The sequence below is a fragment of the Archocentrus centrarchus genome, chromosome 24 (assembly GCF_007364275.1).
Source record: "Archocentrus centrarchus isolate MPI-CPG fArcCen1 chromosome 24, fArcCen1, whole genome shotgun sequence".
NCBI classification, from domain to species: Eukaryota; Metazoa; Chordata; class Actinopteri; order Cichliformes; family Cichlidae; genus Archocentrus; species Archocentrus centrarchus.
The window spans coordinates 30,613,477-30,637,029 of NC_044369.1; the positions used below are offsets into that span (position 1 = coordinate 30,613,477).

The 23,553-nt window shown below is 41.8% G+C and overlaps 1 long non-coding RNA gene across 1 annotated transcript; it reads right to left on the minus strand.

Moving 5' to 3' along the window:
- Nucleotides 1-5,462: 5,462 nt before the first annotated feature.
- LOC115774813 (uncharacterized) lies at nucleotides 5,463-9,747 on the minus strand. Its single transcript, XR_004019212.1, has 5 exons — nucleotides 9,608-9,747; nucleotides 8,917-8,987; nucleotides 6,989-7,060; nucleotides 5,947-6,010; nucleotides 5,463-5,867 (listed from the first exon to the last, which is right to left on the minus strand). It is a non-coding gene; the product is annotated as an uncharacterized LOC115774813 (long non-coding RNA).
- Nucleotides 9,748-23,553: the final 13,806 nt, after the last annotated feature.

The window sequence follows — 23,553 nt, forward strand, 5'->3', positions numbered from 1 at the left end:
GTGCGGCATGGACTGGATCACTCTGTGGCACTGCTCAGCTGTTATGAGTGCCCAGGTTGCTCTGATAGTGGCCTTCAGCTCTTCTGAATTGTTGGGTCTGGCGTATCACATCTTCCTCTTCACAGTACTCCATAGATTTTCTATGGGGTTAAGGTCAGACGAATTTGCTGGCCAATTAAGAACAGGGATACCATGGTCCTTAAACCAGGTACTGGTAGATTTGGCTTCTGTGTTCAGGTGCTGAGTCCTGTTGGAAAATGAAATCTGCATCTCCATAAAGTTGGTCCGCAGCAGGAAGCATAAAGAGCTCTAAAACTTCCTGGTAGATGGCTGCATTGAAATTGGACCTCAGAAAACACAGTGGACCAACACCAGCAGATGACATGGCACCCCAAACCATCACTGACTGGAAACTTTACACTGGACCTCAAGCAAAGTGGATTCTGTGCCTCTGCTCTCTTCCTCCAGACTCTGGGACCTTGATTTCCAAAGGAAATGCAAAATTTACTTTGATCAGAGAACATAACTTTGGAGCACTCAGCAGCAGTCCAGTCCTTTTTTCTCTTTAGCCCAGGAAAGACACTTCTGACGCCGTCTCTTGTTCAAGAGTGGCTTGACACAAGGACTGTGACAGCTGAAACCCATGTCTGGATACGTCTGTGCGTGATGTTCTTGAAGCACTGACTCCAGCTACAGTCCGCTCTTTGTGAATCTCCCCCACATTTTTGAATGGCTTTTGTTTCACAATGCTCTCCAAAGTGCGGTTATCCCTATTGCTTGTATGCTTTTTTTCTATGACATCTTTTCCTTCCCTTCGCCTCTCTATTAATGTGCTTGGACACAGAGCTCTGTGAACAGCCAGCCTCTTTAGCAATGACCTTTTGTGTCTTGCCCTCCTTGTGCAAGGTGTCAAAGATCGTCTTTTGGACAGCTGTCAAGTCAGCAGTCTTCCCCATGATTGTGTAGCCTACAGAACTAGACTGAGACCATTTAAAGGCCTTTGCAGGTGTTTTGAGTTAATTAGCTGATTAGAGTGTGGCACCAGGTGTCTTCAATATTGAACCTTTTCACAACCTTTTCTGAGAAACTGGGATTTTCATTAGTTGTCAGTAGGGATGCGGTCCGATCCTGGCCTAAATTACTGGATCGGATATCGGATAAAAATAAAAAATGCAGTCTGATCCGATCTGACCCACATTAGCTCCATTACAGTTCTGTGTCGTCTTCTTCTTCTTGTGGGTCTGCTGTTGACCAAACCAGCTTAGAGCTGCATTACTGTCACGTATTGGAATGGAGTGGGGAGTCAGGAGTTAGAAGAAAACCCTCCTCAGATCCTATAAAGTTGTCCGTCGCTGCGACGGATTCCCTTTGACACTGAGCGATCATCGCTGAGATGTTTTTCCACCACTCCGCCACTCTCTGTGTGTTTGTGTGTTGTGCTCGCTGTGCTGAGAATTCCAGATATTCCAGTTATTTCTTTCTCTACTTCAGCTCCCGGACATACGGCTAGCGAGCGCCGCTATTAGCACTGGTGACCGTCCGGTACCGGAAGGACCTCTTCCCCGCCAAATTATTTTTGATACTTTAATCCCTGATTAGTGACTAAATATGGACCTGCAGTAGAAATGTGTTTAGGGGAATACTTGCGAATATAAAGCATTACAAGATTACGCTCATGCAGCCCCCAGTTTTTCACATAAACACTGATAAAACAACAACAGCAGTCAACTGTTTTATGTGCAGTCTGTCTGCACAAGCGAAAAGAGGCAGAGCCGGTGAGCTCAGATGGAGTGGACGAAATGTTTTTCTAGCATCCAAATGAAGCTTTCCCCCTGTAACCTCCATTAAACCTTTACTGGGAAACAGCGGGAGGTCCTTCATCAACCACCTGATCAGTAAGTGAAGAAAAGAGAACTTTGTAGCTGCTCCATCCACCCTGTTTGTTTCACACAGGGAAAAACTGCAGTACGGAAGTTAAAATATGCAGATGAACTGTTAATACGAAAAAAGTATTTCTTATCCAGTTACTTGGGTAATCAATGGAAGAATCGATTGCTAAAATAATCAGTAGTTGCAGCCCTAATGAAATTTGCAACATACCATAAGCCAATGCATCACCTTCTCACATAGGAGCAACAGGATTCAGGCGACAGAGTGATTGTTGTATGTAAGGTTTATTTATATAGTGCTTTACACAGACAAAAAGTCACAAAGCACTGTACAATAACACAAGCTCAAAAAAAAACAAACAGATAAAACCCCATGTTAAGATATAACATTACCATATTAAAAAAAAAAGAATAAAAATAAAGTCAACAGAAAGTCTGGTTAATCTAAACAGAGCTGGAGTGGTAATGATAGGTTCAGATCATTTTAATAACTCAGAGAACAAACACACAACTCTTTTCAAACTTGCGCAAGGAGGAGAGATACGTTCCTTGAACTCAGCACGAGGCTGAGCGGAAGTGATCTGTCCCAAGGGACGGCTTCCTGCGCAGCGTTTTTATTTGGATTTTCACAATAAGATCACGTGGGTTACACCAAATGCAGTTTACAGCATGTAATAAACAACATTCTTGGCTTTTTCATATTCAAATTAAGTTTAATTAACTTGAATGGTTCTTATTTAAACAACTTAAAAGTCTAATAGAGTTACTCAATCCAACTGGGGAAACCGATTGCACCAAACTGTATGAGTAGCATTAACACAACAAACTGACTTTTTCCATTGAGATTTTATTAACAGAAAAATGTAGCTTCAAACATAAAATAAGGCTACAAAAGCCATTATCAAACAAAACTTGGTCTTTTAAACCTGACACTTTGAATAATACATAAAACATTTGTTTATTATTCAATTTTCTAAATGATTATAAAACATTGCTTTAGGTGTACATCAATAAATTTGAATACTGTACAAAGTGAGAATAATTTAAATTTTTTAGAAGCAAATGAGTTTAGTTGTCATTAACTATCAGCCATAACCATCACAATTTTAAGATAAATTTTGATTAACGATTGTTACTTTACTTGTGCACAATATTCTGATGTACTGACATACACCTACAGCAAATGGAAGTACAGCTGAACTACAAGGATGTCTGTAACAACAATTATCCATGCATAATGTAAGAATGCATCATTTCATTTGAACAATGTAAATGTAAAACAGTTTGCACGAAGATATGTGGCTTTTCAACTGCTTTGCCCAAACCTCAAAATCAAAATGGCAAGCACTTATCTCACAGCTCAAAAATAAGGATTCTAAATATAAATTTTGTCTAATTATCAATTATTTTTTTGCTTTCAAATGTACTGACATGAATCTATAGTAAATCCAAATATAGCTAAGATGTACAAGGATCTCAATAACTAAATGCTAAGAATACATCAAATTAGCTAAAAAATATAGACTGCATGGAAAAAAAAATACTCAGATACTTGTGGCTTCTCAGTTGTTTGCCTTAAAATCAGAATCACAACAGAAATGTCAAGTATTCATTTGAACTTTTTCCTTAGTTTTAGTTTTATGCATATTGCCTACTTTAGAAAGCTTATCACCTGAACAAATAGAACTATTGACTTGAAGATATTCACCACTGATTCCTGGACAAGCATGAATGTACTAACCTGTGAACAACAAACCCCATCTACACCAGCTCATTTTTCAGTGTCTGCAACTTTGGTTTAAGTTGCTTTCTCTCATCGTTGAGCTTCAGCAACACTACTTGAATGAACTCAAAAAAGCTAATGCACTTCACAGGATAGCTCAGATGTAGAGCATAGATTAGCCCAAACAAACACACCAGTGCATCAGTCCATGAGTGATAAGTCATTACAACCTGATCCTCAAGCACAATGAACACTTGGCGTGGTGAGAAAGGAACTCCAGCAGGCGCCTCTTCTTCATCCACATCAGCAACCAGAGCAACTGCACCTTCATGGAACTCCATTTCATCCTGAAATGTCACACAGTTTGCAAAATTATTGATCAATAATATCCATGTCAAAGACAAAGGTGAGAATAAATACACATTGTCAGCTACCTTTTACTTTTTTTTTTTTACTTTATTCATTACAACCTTTTTTTTTATTCCAATGGGCAAATTATTGTATTCCCCAAGTATAACATACCTTGCATGTTTTGAAAATGCCTGAAGAATCCTCTTTGAGGTAAATGGGTAGGCCAGCCAGGGCTGCTGTTCTTGTTGCATGAATGTCGTTTTTGTCCTTAAAGGATAAAAAAATAAATAAAACATGACAATGGGAACTATCATGCTAACAGTAAAGTGAATGTATTTTTTAACTACCTGTTTCTCATATGCCAACATAAGCTGGTCCATCTTTTCACCAACCCGTCCAGTTTTCTTCTTTTTGTAAAGTCCAATCAGCTTAGGAGCATATTCATCCAATGCAGCATGAAACACGTGTGGCAGATGCTGATTGGTAATCCGGTGAAATTCACAGTAGAGCTGAGGAGAATTAGCACAAAGGGATAAAATGAAAAAAAAACATTGCATACTTGATAAGCACTACATTTAAATAATTGCACTTACCTGTGTCTCACAAAAGAGTGCTGGCCATCTTTCCTTAAGTTCTGACACAGGAGGAGAAGTTGTGATGATCTCTTCACGCCGGAGGGCAAAGGTGCGCATCATGTGTTGATGAATAAGAGGGATGGCTCTTTCACCAGAGGTCTTCTGGAACTCCTCAACCATCTCAACCCTCCTGCTCTCCAGAGACTCCCTTGTTTCTCCAGAACGATAACTGGGAAGGAAGTTGACCTCACCTCTCCTAGGTCTTTTAATATTGGCCCTTGGTGCAGCTCCTTCTGGGTTTGTTCCGCTGCGCTTCCCAGAATTTACAGCTACATCTTTGATGCCAGCTTTAGCCAACTTCTTTCTTTGGTTTCCTATTTTATGTCTCAGACTATTCTTCCATCCTTCCCACCCGGTGTCAGAGTTTCTCTCCTTTAAACAGGGATGTTTTCTAACTAAAGCTTCTGCAGCCTTGCCAATTTGTGTGCTACTAGGATATGCCTTCAGTCTAAAGATTTCTTCCCCCATTGTCTCGAGTATGTTGTGTTTTTGATCTCTAGGGAGTCTAATTACTGTCCCATCTTTTTCATATGCTGCATTACTGTAGCTCAGTAGGTAGAGCAGGTCACCCACTGATCGGAAGGTCAGCGGTTCGATTCCTGGCTACTCCAGGCTACATGCCAATGTATCCTTGGGCAAGATACTTAACCCCAAGTTGCTCTCCGACCGTCCTGTCGGAGTATGAATGTGTGTGAATGATAGCTAATTAAAAAAGCACTTAGCTTAGCAAAACATGGAAGTGCTAGTATGAATGGGAGTGCATGGGTGAATGTAAAAACATGTTGTATAAGCGCTTTGAGTGCTCTGATTGAGTAGAAAAGCGCTATATAAGAACTAGTCCATTTACCATTTACCATTACCTTCCCTTAGCACATGTTCCATCTCATAAGAAAATATTGGAACAATAAAAACCTCTGGCCACCGACTAATACGCTCTGGTGTATCTGTGCTATCAGTACTATCAGTCAGAATGATTGTGTCATCAGTGCTGGTTGAAATCTGGTCCAGCTCAACTAATCTGACAACTTTGACAGATGCTGTGCTTGGCAGGTGTTCTATTTCAACCAAATTACACAATGCATTATCAAAATCTGGGTCGTGAAACTGAAGCCGAAAGTCAAAAGTCAACTTTAGCCTAGTTCTGATCTCATCTATGAGGGCTTGTACACTGCTTGGGCAAGATGGTAAAATTAGTCTTTCAGCATTATCAGCATCAAGGATGACCCTTAGCTTCAATCTCTCTGTTGGCTCCATCTGAGGTTGTAGTTTCTGTAACATACAGGATTCAAATATTATAGTGATATTTCAACACACATTGAGTTGTCATGTAATGCCACTTATGTATTACCTTTACATTGGCGGAAGGCTGGGGAGATCTGCTGATGTTTCAGTTCTGCTTCTTTAGTCAGACACTGGAATGAAAAATTTTGTTGTTAGAATAAGTTCATTTGCAATCTTATAAGCAAAATGCGGCATGTGGTCGGACAGCTGGCACAGAGATTTTATACTATGACCCTTCGGTTGATGCTCCACTAGTTCATATGACCTCAAGTGCTCAACATACAATGTGTCATAGTCTTTCAAGAGAAAATAAATGTTGTTTCTGATGAGTAGTACATTTAGAATCTCTTTGAACTCTGGCAATGCAGCATAAGCACCAGTACATACAAACATGCCAATTACAAAGTTTGTACCATCAATTGTTACTTGTTTTGTTCCATATATGGTGTCGCTGTCAGCAATACCTGAGATAAATGATTGTGTATCTGCAGGTAGTGATGCAATGTACAAAGACTCCATTTTGGATGTCTGTACAGGTGGTTTGAAAAACTTTGATGACGACAAGTAAAATTCCATCATGCTCTGATGTCGCTCTGCCAAAGTTTTTAACACATTTTTGTAGTTGTGAGTGTCATGAATTATTTTTTTGAAAACCTTATGCTTTCCCTCAAATCTCATTGTCCAGAGATGGACTAAGGGACCAAAGCACTTTATTAAGTGTGGGTAATGCTCGATGTAATGATGCTTTGGCCTGAATCGAACATTCGGAAAAACTTCCTTGAAGAAATGTCGGTGCTCCAAAATTTTACAAGCCATGTACTGAATGGTCTCTTCATTAAAAGTGTGGGACATGGCAAGTTGAACGACATCCTTTAAGTACATTAGCACTTCCCAAAATTTGTCTCTTTCTGGGACTTTTGAACCAATGAGAAGAGGAAACAGTCTAAGCAGGGCATAATTTTCATGTCCATTGCCACCAATGGTTCCCCGGCTGGCAAAATTTGAGGGTATTGGATGAGGGCGATCAACTTTGTCAGAATGTTGGTATGGAAAGCGCAATATTGCTCTGTTCAAGTCTTCTAGGGTAAAATATTTTCTAGAAATCAAACCTTTTAAGCAATGCGCCAACTCCACTGGAATGACACCTTCAAACAGGTCATGCAGGAGGTCAGGTGGGAAGCCTGTGACAGGATGGAAGTAGGAGAGATGGTCAGAAAGAACACAACTGTTTTTCACACCATAATTTTCCTCACTGCCATTGCTCTGAAGCTGATGTACAGATGCAGCCACCTAATGTTGCCGCATCCAGCCAGACGTCGGCCAGCTGAAGTCCAGCTCCCAGCTGGCCGACGTCCGGCTGTCGTCGGGCTGGAAGTCCCCCTCCTTCTCCTGGGCGTATCTACTTTCCAGCATGAACACACCCCTTTCCCTCAATTGTAGACTGTCACCAAAAGGTGGCGCCTTTTGGTGCCTTTTGATCTGTACAAGATTATCATGAAAATCTTTTGTTCTCATCACGTAATCTCCTGTTACAGCATTTTCTGTTTGCATTTCTGTTTGTGTGGCATGACAAAACCTGCAGAAATGTGTAGACCTGAAGCTTAATTGAAACCAGCAAGCCCATGGGCAGCAAGGTTATCTGCCACAACAGAGTAGACAGTGCCTCTAAGACATTCACCAAGGGTATCAATGTAGACACCTACTTCTTCAAGAGTTTTCAGATCATTCAAGAGTGGTGACAACACTTCCTTATATCCAAAAAGGCGTACATCATTAGAATTGCACAAGAGAGCGAGCTGAGTGCAGTGGAGAGCAGAACGGGATTTAACTGGAAAGTTTGCCAGTGTCCAATAAACTGCAAAAACTTTATGTATTTTTTTTGAGGTACCAAGTGGGTTTGTGATTTCAAAATCATCCACATAAAGTAATATTGACAGTTTTGTTCCCTCTTGTGACAGTAGAACGTTTTCCTGGTAGTAGGATCCATCACAAAATGACATGAAATGTCCAGGTGTCTGTGTGGGTGCTTGTTTAACTTCTTCAAGCACATCAGTTTTTTTCAGCAACAATTGCAAAGATGTAAGAATTGGCACATATATGTAGGTGTGCTTTGATGAATCAATTAAATACTCCACAGGCTTGACATATGGAAAGTTTGCTTCATAGTAAGATTTTCTCATCTTAGCTGTTGACAGTGGTCCTTCAGATGTTACACATTTGTGTAAAACATTGCTATCAGAAACTACCTGACAAATCTCACCAACCAGTTCATCGGTATATGGACAGTTATGCTTCTGTAGAACATCAACAACTGATTTTCTAATCAGAGGTTCTGATAACAAAAACAGATGATCAATATGCTCAATGATCTCCTGTGTTGCTCTCTGGGACACATGGAGAATGCTCTGCATTTTCAAGAAAAAGCCAGCCAGATTGTACTGCAACTGCTCTTTTAAGTCCTCAGGTCTACCGATACTGCTAGTGGATGCCACTTCATTTTCATGTAATGACTCTAGTGATTCAAGCTGCATTTCATCTTTTTGGTCTACATTCATGACACATTGTACAATGCCTTCATCATAGTTTGTTGAACTTTGGTGGTCTCTGCATTTGTGGGCGTTGAATGTTGAGTATACATTGGTTTTAAAATTGCAGTCCTTGAAAGGACATAGGACAGTTTCTTTCCGTTTTAAATGCCCCTTGAGATGGATAAACACTTGTCTTTCAGTGAATGGCTGCTTAAAGTTACACACAGGGCAACAAAATCCATATTCATTAAAAGCTGGATAAGAGCTGTCTTTCCTTTGGGTAGCAGTGTGTATTCTTGACAGATGTATCTTTAATGAATTGAATGTACTAAACGTGCAGGTGTTGTAGAGACAGGGCAAAGGTGAAATTGTAGAGTACTGACTATGGTTACGCCGATAATGCTTCAGCAACATGACTTTTATTGCAGTAGAAAAACTGCACAACTTGCAATTCCACATTTTGTCATAGATCAAAGGGTCACAATTAGATGTCAAATGTTTTATATCACCTTTACTGGCTGTCTTTAGAGGCAGAAGAGCAGTGGATGATCTCTCCGTGTGTGCTGCTTCTTATCAAACACTGTAATGTCACATAAAAAAATATGTTCATATATTTGACATTTGAACAGAAAGCTAGCAGTGCGGTATTTTTACATTTACACTCTTACTACACCCAAAAATGCTAAAGTTGGATAATAAAAGTTTCAACAACATTATCAACAGTAAGTTTTGGTCTTATGTAAGAGCAAATTTTCAATTTAGGTTGGTAAACTATGACTAAACATTAATTTTAACTTTAAGTTTTTTGCCATGAAGCTTTGAAAAAGTAAGTTTCACCACTCCAACAGTTTAAAATTTTTTTACAGTTGGGCTTGTCCACTGAGTTTTTCACACATGTTGTTTAAACATTTGGACTAGTGAAAGTTTAGTTAAAAATAATTTACTTTATTTTATCATTATGCTTTGTAGCTTTGAAAAGGTAGGTTACTTAACAACTATTTCACCAAACACTGTATAAAACAGGCGGACTTCAAAAAAAGCCAGGCGGGAGCTGTGCTAGCAAGCTCCGTGTGCTAGCTAGCTACCTCCGTGTGCTTGCAAGAATCTTTTTTCTGCATATCAGCAATATCAGCAAGTCTGATAAATTCACCTGCAAGTTGTGTATAAGCATTTACATTAATTAAAGAAAAAAACATTTACCTTGTAATTTTCACAATGTAGCCGCTAAAATTCTTCTGTGTCGCGTGCCTCTAATGGTGGACAAGTCCGGGCAAAACACCTTGCATCGTGCACAAAGCTCAGTGATGACATCAGAAAAAGGAGGGGTTTTATTTCTTTGGGCTGAATCAGTGATCACAACTCAAACAGCTCAAAGCAACAATACTCAAAATGAATGATAAACAGATGTGTACTTATTGCAAGTGAGTTAGTACAACAAACTGTTCATTTTGGATCTACTTAAATCAGTTTATAAAAGTTACTCTAACTATTTAGCTGATCTGAGTACAAATAACTAACTTATTTTAGTAAGAAGCACCATTGGGTTTTACAGTGTATATATATATATGTATATGTGTGTATGGCCAGGATTTGAATCCCAGCCAGGGCATGCATCCAGTAAGGGTCCTCAGGCTAGACCCCCCCCCCAGTGCTAACCAATCCTACCTCGGAATATGAGCGAGAGACACACGACTGAAGCCATACTGGCTCGGATGTTGCCCGGATTAACAAGGTCCGTGTCAGCTGTTGAGGAACCAGGGCATACTGACAATAAGTGAGCTACTGGAACTAGAATGTTACGGCATAAATAGACACGAGATGAGAACCGAGAACTGCTGGAGTGCTACTACACATGTAATCCCAGCGAAAGGGGTTACATGAAGAGGACGTGGGACCTATGGAGTCTTCAAAACCCGACATTCAAACTGACTCCTCGACGCCAACTACAGACTACATGAAGTACCCTCTGAAAGTCTACTAAGACAATCCCTACCACGACTGTCATTGAAACCAATCAGCTCATGTATACAATGGCAACAGTGATCGTTGAGATGCTTGGCTATAAGATGAACAGTCACAAGGAGCAGTACCCTCTATAGAAAAGATGGCTAGAGGCTAAGATCAAAGCAGCACAGAGGGAAGTTAGCCAATTATCAGAGTTGCAGAAAGGTGTGATGAAGAAGCAGTACAACAGGCTGTCCATACCTGAGACCACGCAAAGACTCATTGCCTTGGCTAACCGCCTGAAGAGGTATAGCAGAGAGATAAAAGCCAGGAGAATAAATCAGATGTTCTCCACCGAACCATCCAAGGTGCACTCTCAGTGGCAGGGGAATAATGTGAGAACAGTACCCCCGCCAAGACTGGAGATGGAGCAATACTGGAAGAGCAGTCAGTTTCAAAGACTCCATAGGACAAAGCTGGACTGAAAGAAAGGACAGAGGCACTAAACATGGCAGCACAGGAACAAGCTCTCAGCACAAGATGGATAGAACTGGGGTCTACCGCACCAGGCAAGACCCCAGGTGCAGGCTGTGCAGAGATGCCTCTGTAACAATCCAGCACATAATAGCAGGGTGCAAGATGCTCGCAGGCAGGGCATACATGGAATGGTAAATGGACTAGTTCTTATATAGCATTTTTCTACTCAGTCTGAGCACTCAAAGCACTTATACAACACATTTTACATTCACCCATGCATACCCAACCATTCATACAAGCGCTTCCATGATTAGTTAAGCTAAATGCTTTAATTATCTAACATTCACACTCCGACGGTTGCGTTGGAGAGCAACTTGGGGTTAAGTATCTTGCCCAAGGACACATTGGCATGTAGCCTGGAGTAGCCAGGAATCGAACCGCTGACCTTCCGATCAATAGGTGACCTGCTCTACCTAGTATACAGGAACATCTATGCCGAATATGGCCTGGAAGTCCATTTTCATATGCAGACACAATATGGGCCCAACAGCTTGTTAGACACAAGTGCATATTGTGCCCCATATTCTTCATGTTCTTGTGCTTAAGGAGGACTCAGCCTTACACACAAATTATACAGTATTCCCAATTGAACACAGCCATAAGGGTTTGTGTGACTATGAATTTGTAACCTGTGATCCTAGCAATGCTTGCAAATATTATTGCAGTTTTTTTTCTTTTTTAAGCTTTGTCTGACAAGTATGTTTAGACACACAGGGTATTTGATTCGTGTTCATGTAGCATTAACAGTAAAACATTTTTTTTTACCAGTCAGAGTGAAAAATATGAGAAATCTTTGTCAGCATGTGGGAAAGTATTAGAGACCCTTCTTTAAATATTGAAATTGGAGTTTAGATAATGAAAGGCACTTATGAACCTTTTATTTTGTGTGTGTGTGTGTGTGTGTGTGTGTGTGTGTGTCTCAGCTATAGCTCCTGTCAAGTCTGTTCAGAGCCAAACATGAATGGGGACTGCCTTAGATAAGTCACAGGTAGTATTTTGAAGCCTATCTGAATCTAACACTCAGCAGGCACAGGAGTTAGATCAGCCTTTACTGTGAAGCTTGCAAACACCGTATTAGAAAAAAGATGAAATCCCTTTTCACTCTCCCCACCAGTGCCATCTTTCAACAAAAGGCAACCATAATGGGTAGTCGCATACCACACTTGGCCCACTCTGCAGGCATTTCCATGTGCACCCTGAGAGGCCTAATAGTGTTCTTGTCAGATGGGGTTGAGGCCTGACTGGCTCACCACAGGGCTTTGTCCACCTCCTTTACTGTCCTCACTAATCCCGGTCTTGACAACCAGTGAGAGAATGAATCAGAAGCTGCCTGGTAGGTCCTTCAAATCCACCCAGGTCAAGGATAATTAGTTTGTAGATTTCGCTTTCTATCCACTCTCTGGATTCATCTGAGAACAGACCCACTGTGACACACATTTGCAGCATTTCAGTAGTTTCAATAGAGTTATGGAGATGCCATATACCTTCCATATACCTTCCTAGCTGGCAGTGATTAAAAGTGCTGCAGTTCTGTTCAAGCAAAACCACATTTTTTTAATGTTTAACCACCATACATGCCCTGTTGTGTTACATTTGTTAATGTGTTGGGTTTTGTTTGTTTGTTTGCTTTTTTCAGAATAGATCATTTTAAAAGAATATTAAGCCTGTAAATGAACCAACAAATGCAACCTTTTAAGTCTTGAGTAAACAATCAAAATCAAAGGCTACAATCACTAAAAAGTTTGTGTTTTTCTTTTTAGCAGTACCACAAGGTCACCATTAAATGATGGGTTTCACTTAATTATCATGAAGGGTATTCTATTAAACATGAAAGTATAGTTTTGTTGTTGGAAACTTACAAGTAAAGCCCAAAAACAGGACCACTACCGAGCTTCTCAACCCCCTTAAATGTTTACATCTACAAGGAAGAAAGAAGAATGAGACACACCAGAGCAAAGAGGTGACTGAGAAAGAGAGAGGGAGAGAAGGAGAGAGAGAGGGAGAGAGGGAGAGAGAGAGGGAGAGAGGGAGAGAGTATAAGAGAGAGAGAGAGATAGCGATAGATAGAAGAGCAGGGATATAGCTCTTTACTACTTCTCGCTTCTTCTCTCTTTCTCTCTTTCCTCGACTCTCTCTCTCATCTCTCTCTCTATCTTTCTCTCTCTCTCTTCAACTCTCTCTCTCTTTCTTTCCTCTTTCTCTCTTCTTGTCGTCTCTCTCTCTTCTGGTCTTCTCTCTCTCCTTTCCTCTTTGCTCTTTCGCTCTGGCTTCCTCTTCTTTCTCTTCTCTCTCTCTCTTTCTTTTGCTCTCCTCTCCTTTCTCGCTGCTTTCGCTTCCTCTCTCTCTCTCCTCTCTCTCTCTCTCTTTCGCTCTCTTCTCGCGTGCTCCTACTCCTCTCTGAGAGAGCCTCTCCTCTTTCGCTCTCTCTTTCCTCCCTCTCTCTCTCTCATCGCTCGCTCGTCTTTCCTCTACTCTCTCTCTTTCGCCCCTCTCGTCCTAGCTCCGGAGAGAGAGAGAGAGAGAGGAGGAGAGGGGAGAGGAGCGAGAGGGAGCGGGAGAGGGAGGGAGAGGGAGAGGAGAGAAAGAGAGAGAGAGGAGCGAGAGAGAGAGAGAGAGGGAGACAGAGAAAGAGAGAGAGGGAGACAGAGAGAAAGAGAGAGAGAGAGAGACAAGAGAGAGAGAGAGAGGAGAGAGGGAGACAGAGAAAGAGAGAGAGAGAGAGAGAAAGAGAGAGAGGGAGACAGAGAAAGAGAGAGAGAGAGAGAGAAAGAGAGAGAGAGAGAAAGAGAGAGAGGACAGAGGGAGAGAGAGAGAACAGAGGGAGAGAGAGGGACAGAGGGGAGAGGAGAGGGACAGAGGGAGAGAGAAGAAAAGAGAGAGACAGAGCGAGGAGAGACAGAGGGAGAGAATGCCCCTCTCCCTCTCTCCCCTCGCTCTCTCCCCTCTCTCTCCCTCTCTCTCGCCCCCTCTCTCCCTCCCCCCCTCCCCCCCCCACCCCTTCCCCTAAGAGGGAGACAGAGAAAAGAGAAGTTTACATAGAAAGAAGAACAGTTAAATAGAAACAAGAATAAGAGCAACATGAGAGAAAGAAGAAGAATAGATTGGGAAGAGAAAGAGTGGGACAGGACAATGATAGGTGCCACAACTGAGAGACTGGGACAGTTAATCATTGTGTGTCAACACAAGACGTGAACATGCTATCATCTCAGTAATGACTGAACTAGCCCATGTGTTAGTCACAAGACTTGAAGATTTTATGGTGATGTGACCCTGAATCAGAAGGAATATATAAAGTGAATAGAGTCAAACCAATACTTGTCCAATAGAGTAATACTCGTATCTCTTAACAACTTCAAGTGTCACATGAAGTGACACTTGTTTCCTCTTTCTAAACTGATGACGATGGTTGCACTTTTTTATTGTTTTAAAATTAAACTTCACGGGTGCCTGGGTGGCTTAGTGGTGAAGCCGGCGACCGCATACACACGCCGCGTTGCGGTGCGGGCGGCGCGGGTTCACGTCCCGGCCCAGCGCTGATTTGCGCAGCTACAAAGTGAGTATGCCCATGTACTAACACCTTACACAACATATTTTAGTCTCATCCATTTAGTGACATCAGTGCATGTATACAGAAACACAAATGGGAATATAGTATTTCAAACTTATATTTATTTAGCACTGGGTCAAAATGCATTAGGTCTGTTTGTAGTGTGTACACTGAATTCACTTTTGTACATTGAACAAATGCTAACTTACATTATGTTCTGTCCGTTTCTAAGTATTTTATCAGGACTGTGGGGGTCTGTTTCTTGCTGAGGTCATCTGGCAGGAATGAACAAAGATGGGCATTAAGAACATAGACTGTATATGAGCCGTTCTGCTGAACTGGTTGAAATTGCAGTCACATACAACACATTTCAAAAAAATAATTTAATATTCTGACCCTTGATAACTATTAATGCCATGTTGTGATATATTTAATCCCAAAGCATTGGTTCAGATAGTACTAAATTAAATATATATAATATTGTCCTTTTTGTGTGACTTTCTGTTGGGAGGTGGCAGCCCCAAACTCCAACATCTAAATTTCAAGGAATGAAAATACAATTTAAAAAAAGATTTTTTTGAGGGAAATTTCAGTATATTTTAGACATCTTTTTGATATACTTAAAAAAAAAAAAAAGTTTGAATATTAAAATTAATGTTGTGGTTTTGTTGTGAATTCAAGAAGTACATGTCAAAAAAGCTGTCCCATGTTTTCATGTCACAAACAAACCAAGAAGAGTCTGAGTACCCCAAATTTTCATTAACAATAAAGACAGACTTCCTTTCCCTAATGACACTTTTTAGGACTGTCACTGCTGAACAGATAATTTCTGCAACTAAATAAATGATTTTGTTTTTAGAGATATAGATTATGTTTTTATCCATGAACATCTTTTTCAAATCTGTGATTGCTAGACATTTTTAGCCTTGTGTTGCTGAGATATGTTAAGAATTAGCTAAAATTGTCACTACCAAAACACTCATAATGTATGACAAAGTTATGGCTGTGACCTAATTGTTTAGTAGTGACAAACGTGGATGCCGATTGAATTTCATTTTTCAAACATACAAATAATTCTTGTTTTCATTTTATCATGTATTTTCCTATTAAAAGATACAACATAAAAATGCATACCAAAAAAGAAAACTTAGGACAGAGCAATCAAGGGAGTACAGGGAGCTAACCAAATAAAATAGCAGTCTATACACACCAAAACCACAGTGATTTGAACCATGAAATTTGGCATATGTTTAACCCTTCAAACGTATGCAACATGAAATTCATATTCCTGGATGTTTAGTACCCTTTGTACACTTTGGCTGTGTCTGAAGTGGAGAGTAAACAACATTGAGGATTTTAGGCTGCTAATGTTATAATAATATAAGCTAATGATATGCAGCGTCTTTCTCATGCCTGATTGCTTAGCCTAATCATGTGATCATATTGTGCTGTGTGACTGGCTATACCCACTTGACCATTATTGACCGAAAGGGACAAAGTGGAGATTCCCCAGATCTAACAGCTGCCCTATGTCACTGAGCAGCTGGCAGCAGCTAAACAGTGAGAAACTGGGAAATCCCAAATTTCTAGGTAAAGAACCAGTCTATTTATAGTAACATAAACATTACATAAATAGATATGTAGTATACGCCCTTCTACAAGAGTGCAGTATTTACTTTCTCTAATTTGTGTACCATGGATTTTTTGTATCTGTTCTAGGATGTGGTTACCAAAAACTATTTGTGGAAATGCTAGAGATAATCATAGAAAATCAGTCTCTTACAGCATGCTTAAAATAGTTTTGATTTAATGAGTATCGTTATTATTAATATGTTAATATGCATTTTAGCTGTACTAACCAGGGGTGTTTTGGCCCAATCAACCAAAGCTCTCCTTTGTTTTCTTGTTTGTTTAAGTTTGATTTGGTTTGAATAGTTAGATTGTAACAGTACTTTTGTGACATTACATTACTGTTGTGGTATTTTATTATTTTATTATTATATGTATTCTCTTGTGTTCCACATGCCTTATGAGCTCAGTTCCTCTCATAGATGAAAAGTGGCTGTAAGGGGGTCAGAAACAAATATGTTTTATTGAGTCAGATGTGCATTATTCAGTTTCAGGAGCCATCCTCAGCAGAAATATGGACAACAATTTTAAAACTAATGCAAATAGCTCACTTGCAATTTTGCTCCCTCACAATGTGCTCATGGATGGTATTTCAGGAGTTCTGTGTAGACAAGCATCACTAAGGTTATTGAAGCTACCTTACCACCACTGATACTACCCAATTCCAAGCCCCCATACTTCATTCTCCACCCATTCAAGAATCACATTAAGCTTGTGGAAGGCTGTTTTATTGCTTTTAGCTTTTCAATTAGGTTGTATAATTTGTGTCCACCTCTTTTAGATTAGATTTTAAATGAGAAACATGTTGTGCCATTAACTATCACAATTCACATTTGTGGATAAATATCTTTGATGTCCTGCTGAAAAAGGAAAGAAAAGTGAAAAAAATGTAGAGAGATGTAAAACTGATGAATAGCACAGTGGACTGCTAGGTGGTGGACAGGCTAAGTGATTAGCATAGTAACGATGGGAATAGCTATGACAGTGACAGCTCTTCAGAGTGCACACTGCTGCACCCAGCAGTGCATCTGTCAGACAATCTGACACCCTGACGTTTTCCATGCAGAGCTGAGGTGTGTGCATATGTGTGTGGATGTGACCTGAGGTGATGTTGGTGAACTACATAAGACATTTGTTCCTTCATCCAACACTCAATGCCCCTTCCCATCCAGCTGAGGAGCAAACACTTCACTCCACTCAGTTCTAAAAGTGGGTCAGTCCTCTATGCAGCTTCTGCTGCTGCAGCAGTTTCTCATCAGTACTTTTGTTGCCTCTGGAATCTGTGTACAGCAGTATATGCTTCTGCAGCAAAATACACCTGAGATACTGCAGGCAGGTACATGAGCAGACTCTGTGCTGTTTATACATATTTATGATGTATGTTTTTAAATCAAAATCTAGAAAAGACTTTGCTGAAAATAAGGAGTAGAGAAAAAAGACAATGAAACTTGTGAATTTCAAATAAAGTCTGGGAAGACTTTAGAAAACTCAGTAAATAACCAATGTGAATGTACTTTTCCTACATACTGTAGGTACTTTAGCAAACTGTCAATTTGTCCATGTGATAGTGTAGATAAAAATGTCACAGCTGCACAGACTTTTGGATAAAGATAAAGATAAAGAAATGGGTTATTTCACTAACCATGGATTGCTTAAAGAAAAAAAAGAGTAGGTAATACTATATAAACACAATGAATATTGTGACAACAGATACACTGAACTGTAAGTTTTTCATGTATAGATGCTTGTAAAGTATCCTTTGGCATCACATTATAAAGCACTGGGAACCCTTTCATGTCATTTGTATGCATGTATGTGCTGTGAACAGATTTTTTGTTTGTAGTTTTGTTTGTTTTTTGCTTTTGTTTTTTTTAATCAAAAACTAGCCAAGAAGTGATCCATCCATCTAGTTTCTGCTGCTTAGCTGGAGCCAAGTAATGGGGACAGCAGACTTTGATCACCACAGCCACTTCCTCAAGGTCATCCAGGGGAACACCAAGACATTTCTAGGCCAGCTGAGACATGCAATTTCTCCATTTGTCCAAGGGCTTTCTTCTCAGTAGTACACGTCCAGAACACCTTGCCCAGGAAGCACCCAGGGAGCATTCTGGTCAGTTATCCGAACCACCTCAGCTGGCTCCTTTCGATGTGTAGGAAGAGCAGCTTTACTCTAAGACCCTCCTAAATAACCGAACTCCTCAACCTATCACTAAGGGTGAGGTCAGTCATCCTTTGGAGAAAGTTCATTTTTTCTGCTTGTATCCATGCTCTCATTCTTTCATTACCCAGAGCTTGGAAGGTGAGGGTAGGAATGTAGCTCAACCAGTATATCTTGACATCCTAATGAGATGATAGATGGTGCCCTGGGGGATCTTCTCTCAGACCTGGACCAGGGCATCACTGAGCTCCTGAAATGTCTAAGGTGCAACCTGGTAGAATCACATGGACATTAACATAATGTCCCAGAGGTGTTCTGTTGGATTTAGGTCAGTCAATAGTATCAGTTCCTTCATTCTCCAGGAACTAACTGCATACTCTCTGGGCATGCCTGGGAGGAACCCAGAACCCAGTGCACCATCATGAGGTCTGACAATGGGTCCAAGGATTTTATCCTGATACCTAATGATAGTCAGGGTCCTGTTGTCTAGCTTGTAGAGGTCTGTGTATCCCTCCATGGATATGGCTCCCCACACCATCACTGGCCCATCACCAAACAGGTCATGTTGACACGCAGCATAACTTTCTTGACAGCATATCCAGACCCTTTCACATCTGTCACATGTGTTTAGGGTGAACCTGTACTCAGTTTCTGTGGTGCTGGGCAGTGAGTGTAGGATCCAGTGGAGGGTGTTGTACCCTCAGACCACCCTCATGAAGTCTGTTTCTGACTGTTTGGTCAGAGACTTTTACAACAGTGGCCTGCTGGAGGTAATTTTGTAGGGCTCTGGCAGTGCCCATCCTATTCCTCCTTTCACAAAGGAGCAGATACCAGTCCTGCTGTTGGGATAAGGACCTTTTACAGCCCTCTAGATTATCTGCCAGTATCGTCTCCATGCTCTTGAGACTGTGCTCGGAGATACAGCAAACCTTCTGGCAATGGCACGTATAAGTGTGCTATCCTGGAGAAGTTGGACTACCTGTGCAACCTTTGCAGGGCCCAGGAATCGCCTCATGCCACCAGTAATGACACTCAGCCCAGCCAAAGGCAAAGCTAGTGAAAAACTGTCAGAAAAGATGAGTAGGGAAAAATTGTCAGTGACCTCTACTTGTAAAACCATTCCTGTTTTGGGAGTTGTCCCATTGTCACCCATCTAATGTGCCTGTGCATGTAATTTAATTAATACCAAAGCAGTTGAAACTTATTAACACCCCACCCCCACCCCGCGCTACTTAACTGACCAGAATAATACCCTAGAAGTTTAATTAATTTGATATATATTCTGATTAAAAAGTGTTCTTTTAATTTTTTTGAACAGTGTATTTATAAAATTTGAAATCCAGCTTCGGGCCTTTCTGTGTGAAGTTTGCATGTTCTCCCTGTGTTTATGTAGGTTCTCTTCAGATACTCTGGCTTCCTCTGACTGTCCAAAGACATGCATGGGGTTAGGTCAATTGATGATTGTCAACTGATTGTAGGTGTAAATGTGAGTATAGATGGTTGTCTGTCTTTATGTGTTAGCACTGTGACAGACTGCCGACCAGTCCAGGGTGTTCCCCGCCTCTCACCCTATGACAGCTGGGATGGGCTCTGTAATGAAAAATACCTGAATGAACTTTCACTTAACATATGCTGAATCATCACGTGCTTGTACTTTGTTCCATCATGTTTTGCACGTGTGTGTGTATACTGTGTAAACAATGTGCATACATGAGCTCATGCAGATGCTCCAATTATCTTGCCTATAAGAACTGTCTGTACAGTTTAGTTTGTTGGACATCTGCAGCCTTTTAACAGTTTGGCCTGTTTGGCCAAACAGAATTAGTATTTTTGACTTGTCTTGGACTTTTGCAACTTTGTGTGTTGATGATTTTTGTATGATTATACAACTCGATTGATATTAAAACTGTCAAAACCTTTAACGTTTCACTTTGATATTTTCATTAGAAAAGGTAAAATTCCGCCACAGGCTCCAGCCCCCCAGTGACCCTGAAAAGTGGAAGAAAATGGAAGAATAATCTCCCTCTCACCACCCCTGGGTGTTTGAGGGCTCTGCACAATATCTTCACTGTTCCTTGGACTGCACTCTTCTGGACAGAGACCTCTGATGTGCCTGGAATCTGCTGGAACCATTCTTGCAGTTTGGGGTTTATGGCTCCTAATACTCCTATTATCACTGGGACCACTTTGGACTTTAAGTCAATTCAATTTTATTTGTATAGCGCCAAATCACAACCTCACCTCAAGGTGCTTTGTACTGAAGGTAAAGACCCTACAACAATACAGAGAAAACCCAACAGTCAAAACGACCCCCTGCGAGCAAGCACTTGGCGACAGTAGGAAGGAAAATCTCCCTTTTAACAGGAAGAAACCTCCAGCAGAACCATGTTCCACACATGTTCCAGTTGTTCCTTCAGCCCCTGGTACTTCAGTTTCTCATGCTCCTTGTTGTTGATGTTTCTGTCTACTCTGATTGCGATATGTACCACAAGCAGCTTGTCTGTCTGGAACTCAAAGTCCCACAGGACAGCAGTGTTGTTCTGTTCAATTCAATTCAATTCAATTCAATTCAATTCAATTCAATTCAATTCAATTCAATTCAATTCAATTCAATTCCAACATCACATGCCTCAAGGCACTTTATATTGTCAGGTAAAGACCCCAATAATACAAAGACTCTACAAAGTCCCTAAAATAATACACCACCTTTGGTGGCATCTCTCATCGGGACTTGGGGACTTCTAATCCATGTGTGGCACAGATGTTCCTGTACATTATCCCAGACACTCAGTTGTTCCTCTCAGTGTATGCTGTCCCACCATGCATCTTGCATCCTATGTGCTTGACTGTCTCCAGGACACCTTTACAAAGCCAGCAACTTGGGTCCTGTCAGCTGTGGTAGACTCCTGCCTCTATGGATCTGGTGCTTAGAGCCTGTTCTTGTTCTGCATGATCGAAGACTTTGTGCCGTCTTTTGTGCTGGCCTTTTCTAGCCACTAGTTGGATTTCTTCATGTCAGCTGCTTTGTCTATTTGTTGATGGTAAATCCCATGCAGGGGCTTGGTCATCCATGACAGTTCCTCCACTTGATCCTCATCACTGTCAGTCTTCTGCTGCCTGAGACACTCTCTAAAAAACTCATATTGGGGCCCATCTTCCTTATGTATTCCTAGATCTTCTGTGGATTGTTGTTCTGACACTCACTAATCCTCACCCTCCTTCTTTCTGCTGTTTGTACAGTGCCAATGTGGAAACCTCTCTGCTTTGTTTTGACATCAGTGGCCTTTATGTCCTCTAGTGGCCAGTTATTCCAGATGGGTATAATAATAACTACTACTATGACTAGTAGTATCCATCCATAATCAAAACTATAAATCCTGAAAAGCAAGTCCTGTGTTATGAAGTGTTATGTGAGAAATTCAAAAAGTAATCTGACCTGAGCTTCTGTACACCATCCAAAAGCTCATGCATTATATGAAATAAATAGTCATTACAACCATGGAAATACTTCAACAAATTAAGTGTAGAATTTTATTTCACACCATATAGAGACTTCAAGTGTGGATTTTCCTGGAGAGACTGACAGTGCATTTCCAACATCTTTGCCCCAAAGGATCACCTTTGGCTCATCCTCACTGTATACTGTTTGAGAATTGGTCAACAAACAAGTGCAACAGAAATGATGGCTACTGAAAGACTTGTAGGAGTCGGTGGAAGGAGACACGAGCAGGTATGTAGTCTCAGCTTTATTCGGTAAACTCACAACAAACTAGAACTCCAAATATAACTCCCGCAAAAGGAGGAGTCAAGCCCTTTTATCCCAGGCCTCTCTCTCCCGCCTTTTCCCTATCTATTCCGGTCTCTCTCTTCGCAATAAGAGCTTGGGGCATTCTGGTGTGAAATGTGCATATATGTGGCCACCACACAGGCCCCCCCTGAACACACAGAATGGCAAACAATACAATAATAAAAACAGCAACCATTTTCAACTCAACATAGCAAAAATAAAATACCACATCAAGAGTATCTCCTAGGGGGTTTAACAAGGCGGCCGCTACGGCTGTGCTTGGCGACCACAGGTGGTGAAAACGAGGGAGGGGCATAGCCCCGACTACAGCGAGACTGCCCCCTCGCAGGGGAAAAAACAGCAGCTGGGGGCAGGTCCTCCGAGTGAGGCATAGAAACGGGAGGACGACCGCGGCGCGGAGGTTGGGCCAACTCAATAGGACCATCCGGAAACATGTGAGCAGGCTTAAGGCGATCCACCGAAACCCGCTCCTGACGACCTCCCAGCTCAACCAAAAAATCCTTAGGTCCCACCTCTAGCACGCGGAATGGACCATCATAAGGAGGTCGAAGTGGAGAACGGTGCGCGTCATGGCGGATAAAAATGTACTTGGCAGACATCAGGTCCTTTGGCACATATGACTGTGGAAGGCAGTGATGCGCCGCTACTGGGGCCAAAAACCTATCATTCCCCGGGAAAACCGGCCCGCTCCTTTTGTCGGCCCCCGAAGCAGATGCACCAGGAAGGAATTCCCCTGGAACCCTCAAAGGCTGGCCCAGGACCAGCTCGGCTGAAGAAGACTGCAGGTCCTCCTTAGGTGTCGCACGCAGGCCCAGCAGGACCCAAGGAAGGCGGTCAACCCAGCTGCTGTCCACCAGCGCAGCCCGTAAGGCAGCCTTCATGGTACGGTGGAACCTCTCGCAAAGGCCATTGGCCTGCGGGTGGTACGCGGTAGTGCGATGGAGTCTGATGCCAAGGTTCTCCGCCACAGCAGTCCACAGCTCAGACGTGAACTGAGGACCCCTGTCAGATGTCAAGTCAAGCGGTACGCCAAACCGAGATACCCAGGAGGAGACGAACGCACGAGCAACATCTGCTGAGGTGGTTGACGCCAAAGGAACTGCTTCAGGCCACCGAGTCGTCCTGTCCACCATTGTCAGGAGATGGGTGAAACCCCGGGAAGGGGGAAATGGACCTACCAGGTCTACATGGACATGTTCGAACCTTCTCTGGGGTATGGGAAAGTGCTCCAGAGGGGATTTGGTGTGTCGTTGCACTTTGGCGCGCTGACAAGCAACACATGAGGAAGCCCACGCCCTGACCTCTTTCCGGAGGCCGGGCCACACAAACTTGGCCCCTACCAACTTAACTGAGGCTTTAACTCCTGGGTGCGAAAGAGAATGAACTGCCTCAAAAACCCGCCGACGCCAGCAAGCAGGAACCAAGGGGCGAGGCCTGCCCAATGAGACGTCGCAAAGTAGGGTTACGCCACTATCCTGAAATGAGACATCTTCCAAACGCAAACTGGACTCGGCCGCCTTAAA